Consider the following 5,827-nt stretch of genomic DNA (forward strand, 5'->3'; position numbering starts at 1 on the left):
TAAATGTACACTAACGCTGGCGCATTATATTCTCTTCAAAATGTCGAAAATACATGTATTATGGCTCATTTGGCGTGCAATTTAATGAGCTTTTTAACGGGGTTTTAAAAAAGTTTCTCGCTAAATTTTTGAACTAGTAGTCACGTTTTAAAGTCAGCAGTGAATATTAATAGTATTTTCGCTGATCGTGCTGACATTTTCTGACGGTTGTGTATATAAGTATGCGAAAGTGTGAGTAACAGAGAGAAAGAGAGAAAATGATTAATTCATGTAAACAGTGAAAATGATGAAGTGAGTGAGTTAGTAAGTCAGTGAGTGAGTCATTAATTGAGGGAGTGATTTATTGATTTAGCAAGTGAATATTGATTGATTGATTCATTGAGTGAGTCAGTGAGTGAGAAATATAGTATATGGATGATAGAGTGCATAATCTGCTAAGTCCGCAGATCACTGAAGAAACGGGTATTATGGCTCAGTACATGTTCTAGTAAAATATTCCGCTCTGCTGTCTAATGGAAAAACCTAGCAAGTTACAATTGCCGTTGAGGTTATCTTTCACTTCACTTGAACAGGAAAATAACCTAAACGGCAAATGTCACTTACTTGGGTTTTCCATTGGCATAACTGCTTTTCTTCACTCCTGGATCTTCACTTACTTAATACCGGCATTGATTCAGGATGGACTACATAAATTATAGATAATGGGTCCATATTCAAATTCCTCGATGGAACCATTATTATGTCGTATCTACATCACCACCAGAAACTTTAATCCACCTCTGCCGCAATCATTAATAGATTCCACCCACCAATATTTATGGAAGTCGCAACAATGGAAAATGCAAGAAAAATTATTCGAAAAATCCAAACGCCAAACGTACCAATTCTTCGTTCCATACCATATATACGATGAAGAAGAAATAGAAGAAGACAATATGATCAGTTGTTGCTGCAGTAACTTGTTGACAATAGACAATGTTGACAATAGACGAATATAGGTGCTGGCACGCCATAGTTATGTACGTTAAAAATGACCTTATATCACAATATTTAAACACATCTTATGTTTTTAAAATTTTTCAAAAATTATTTTAAGGTTTTTCTTGCAACAATTATAAGAAAGGACACTAGAATTTTTATCAAAATGACTAAAAGAAGATGAAATTCTTTTGATTATTCAATATACATCGGCTTATTTCCGAGGATTTGAAAGTAAGAAATGTGATATTATCCAACGTTTCAAAGCGATATACGAAATGTGCATAATTATATTCAAATTCTCAATTTTTATGGACAAGTAATGTATCATTGGAATTTTAAAAATTCCTTGATGCTGATTAAACTATTTTTAAAACACTAGTTGCAAAATTAAAAGTTTTAACATTTAATTAGAAACAGAAATGCAGTAGACAAAATGAAGACGTAGCGCGGGGGGGGGGGGGTCCCTGTTCATACCTAGAGCTTTAGGGTTACTGTGAGTGCAGCCCTCTCCTTCCCCAAGCATTACGGATTCGAAAAATTAGGGGGGCAGGGTTGAGTTGCCGATTCGCATGTAGCGATTGCGACGCGACACCATGCATGCGATGGTGAAAGATTCGTGATTGCGGACTCGAAAGCAGTTGGCAGTTGGTTGATTTTTTGATAAAAAAACATCAGAACCAAAATTGTTTATAAAATGGAAAAATATTGTTTTTTAATCAAGTATATTGAGGGACTGATTTTGCAAAGTTATTTGCAGTCAATTCCGTTGAAAAAACGAAATCTGTGGTTTGAAGTAAATTCTGAATTATGAAAAAATAAGACCCCTTTTCATTAATTACAATAATAATGTAGAAATATATGCACCCGCCCCTCAACCTTAATCAACTTATGTGACACGTCAACTTTATGAATTCATGTTTGCATGTCTTTTACAGTTGATGGTTGAAAGTTACGCTCAAACAATCTGCGGCGGTTATATTTTCTACTTAGTAACTTCTACTTCTCTACCCGGAGGTCAGTACTGGTTATATACAAAGGAAAATGCATGAGCGTCACGGCACGATGCGGAATGTGTTGAGTCTGGAGTCATCAAAAAAGGAAAGGAGTAAGAAAAGCGAAGCAAACAGGGACAGTGATAGCAAAGAGCGAAAGGATATCGCACACGAAGATGTAAGTAGTGAAGATAGTACAGATAAGATGATAGCGACGCCTAATAAATACCTCATCGCCACAGCAGAATCAAGTCGAGGAAAAAGACATAGGGGCGGTCATCCATCTAATTTAGAAAGACTGGGTGGATCGAAATTCCAAAGGTCGAGGGTCTTCTTACACAGCTGGCAACAGTCGGCGAGCCTGAACAACAGTGGGAGCGTGCTTAGTGAAAAAGAGAAACTGGGCGATGATAATTGAAAAAAGAGCAGAGCGTTTAAGATGTGGAAAGACGCAATAAGATTAAACAAGCCAAGACAAAAAAAGAACGCCGGAGAGAGATGGGAATGATGGAAATGTTCTCAGGAAATTAGAAGCATTTATAAAGGAATTTAGAGAGGACTCGCGCACAAGAATGGGTGATATAAAGAGGGTGGGGGGTTAAGAACGAGATAAGAAAAGTGAGAGGAGCAAGTTCGAGTGAAAGAGATACAAAGACTAGGGGGGCAGGGGGGGGGATTAGGGAGTGAAACGAGGGAGTGAGTTGTAGGGGTATGCAATTATGGAGAAGATGTTAAAAGGATTGGGAGAGATAAGATATGAGTAAGAAGAAAGGTCTAATTTTGGCACGATGAGGAGTATCGGCTTGAAAAAAGAAGCACTGAAGTAGTGGGATAAAAGAAGAGATATGGAGGATTTGCAATAAGATGTTGAGAGAAGAAGGACGGAAATGTGAATGGAAGATAGGTCTTGCAGTGCCGTTAACTAAGAAAGGAAAGGGCTAAAGGATAGAGGAATATAGACGTATCACACTTATGTCGGTGGGATATAATATTTACGTATACTACACAACCAAACCGGTTTTTGCAAAGAGATGGGGACCACAGATGATATTTAGGTGCTTAACTATTTCTTCAATAGGAATCTTGGGAGGAAGAAAGGGAAACTAGTTGCACTGTTTGTTGATTTTATAGCAGCATTTGACACAGTTAAAAGGAGGGTATTATGGACAGTCATTAAAGAGAGAAGAATAGATAAAGATTTGACAGTGTATAAAGGATATATTTTTGGAGACTAAAATACGTGTAAAGACATGAGAAAAGAAAGGAGAGGAATTTTCGACAGGAAGGGGGCCATATTGAGCCATATTAGAAACAGGCAAAGTGTATTCACTAGCATATGCAGATGACGCAGTGCTAACAGTGGATAATGGAAGAGTGGTGAATCTGATGATAACAGTGTTCGAAAACTATGTAAGAGTAAAGGGTCTATCAAAAATGTGAATAAGAATAGGATGGTGTGTTTTAGAAGCGAAAAGCGTAGAGTAGTGTACGAATGGAAAATAAATAGCATAGAGGTGGAGTTTTGCTACCTAGGATTTTAGTTCGAAGCGAGAGGAGGAAAGGAGCTGCAGGTGAGAAACAGATTAAATTGCGTGAATAAAGTACTGGGACAAGTATGGAATATGGGTGAAATAAGGTTCAAGGACGACTAAGAATAAGAGGGTAGATGTTCGACGTGTTAAGGTGGTCTGTGTTAAGCTATAGAATAAAAATTTAGGCATAGAAATAGCATAAGAGAGTGGAAAGTCTCCGTAAGAGATTTTTGAGATTTGCCATGTGAGTGAATTGAAGATGCCCAGGTTATATGTTGAGGGGATAAATTGAACAAGGAAAAAATGGTGGTCAGGCAACAGAAAGTTCCATGCGCAAGCGTGTGGCCGAGAGGTTATGAATAAAGAGAGGAGGGGTAACGCGGACGTTCAAAACGGGAGGAAGAAAGATACGAAATTAGGTTTGGATATGATATGCAATTAAAGGGTAGAGATTGGCCGGAAGTAGAAGAAGAGATGACGGCAAGGCAAGTAGAGGAAGGATAGGGGGAAATTACGGATTCAAGATACAACAGCTGGTGTAGAATGATAAGAGGCAGAGGAAACTACAGTACCTTAAGAGCACTAAAAAAGAGAACACATGGAATAGAGTGTTTTGATTCACAATGGGAGAATCCGTAAGAGCATTTAGGTATTGGATGAATAAAGAAGTGAATCTGTTAAGAGTTTGTGTATATAAACCGTAATCACATTTGCATGGTTAGAGAGTTGTACACGTGTACATCCTTCTAAATAAGCAGAATTAGGAAGTACAGCTACGGAATAGAGTCCAATTTTAAAACTTGTAGTGTTAAAAAAAACCAAGCCCAGGGCAAGGTCTCAAGCGTTTGGAAGTAATAATAGGAATTGAGCCAATATGTATCAAATAGTTTGTAAGATATATGTATAAGGCTTATTTCTTAGAATGTATGTAATGGTTATGTATAGACTATCAAACCCGTATAAGGGAAAGAGTATAAAAGAAATTAAGATTAACTATTTAGATGGAAATTAAGTTTTTGGTTCAAAAATTAATACTTTCTGGATACAAATTCAACTGTTTTCTAGACAAATAGTTTTTAAATGAAAATTTGTTTATAAATGAAATTTTAACCATTTGTTTTGTTCAGAAATTTAACTACGTGGTTGAAAGTTGAAATAAGTTAAAGATTTGTAACGGTTTCACAAAATGTAAAATGATTTTTTTGATTTCAACATATTACTAATCAACCCGTTCATACTTAGTTTCTTAGTTTCCACTTTAATAGCTTTGAAACTCTGAAAATTGAAATTCAAAGCGTAAACAAATTGAACTATTTTAATTAATAATATTACAAATTTAATCATTAAAAATCAGTTGTCAAAGGTGCGCCGTTTAGCCTCTGTTTACGATGGTAAATAAATATTTTGTATTTGTATTCATTCATGAAAAGTTGCTAAGGATAGATATCCCTATAAGGAACAGCTGGTACATATTCCAAAAAAATATGACGGCTAAAGCTTTGACGATTTAAATTAAAAATGGTATTAACCAGAGCAGGAAAACAAACTTTAATAATCAAAATGAAGAACAATAGCAGTCACACTGAATGAGAGCTGTACATGCATGTCCGTAGCGAGCCTGCTCACTCTCGTCAAACTCAAGTCAGCAGACTCTCCGCAAGGTGATGAATGACACGGAACGAATGGATGCCGTGCATTGTTACGAGATTTCGGCCAGTTAGAAAAACTGACATTCTGAAATCATTGATTAATGGAATTTTAATTACCATAATTAACTAATTGATGTAATTACAATAAATTGAAAATAGATTCATGAAAATCGGTGAATATTTGCAGTAATAACGTAGTAGTTTGTAAAAAAACGAGTATTCTGTTTTGAATTTGTAGGCTAACACTGCGTGTTACTACTACTGTTCTGCCCTTTTTGATTATTAAACAAAATATAAGAATTTGATCGAAAAAATTACTCTGCTTGCTTCAAGATATGGTTATTTTACATGAGGTTTGCAAAAAATTAGACAAAAATATTAAACCGTGCGGGCTCAAAATTCAGACGCGATTTTCATTCTGATTTCCGTAATAAAGAAAAAATATCACTTTCATTATTATGAGATAACCGTTTTTTACAAAACCTGTCATTATGAAACTGTAGACTTATTTAATTTTCATGTGCAAAATCAATTTATTTATATAATTGCCAACAAATGAATAAAAGATCCAGGAAAATTTTTTAACGTATGCAGAAATAATGGACGTCTTTAGGGGACATCCTTATACCACGTGGACAATTTTTCACCCCTTTTGACCCCCCCACTCGTGAAC

At 35.9% G+C, this 5,827-nt stretch overlaps 1 protein-coding gene across 1 annotated transcript in view; it reads right to left on the reverse strand.

Annotated features, from left to right (window-relative positions):
• Positions 1-5,827, reverse strand: part of LOC117175582 (N-alpha-acetyltransferase 20) — a gene marked incomplete at its 5' end in the record, with an annotated part of 300,484 nt that overhangs the window by 244,381 nt on the left and 50,276 nt on the right. The window lies entirely within an intron of this gene.

This window comes from Belonocnema kinseyi, chromosome 6 (assembly GCF_010883055.1).
Source record: "Belonocnema kinseyi isolate 2016_QV_RU_SX_M_011 chromosome 6, B_treatae_v1, whole genome shotgun sequence".
Taxonomy (NCBI): Eukaryota; Metazoa; Arthropoda; class Insecta; order Hymenoptera; family Cynipidae; genus Belonocnema; species Belonocnema kinseyi.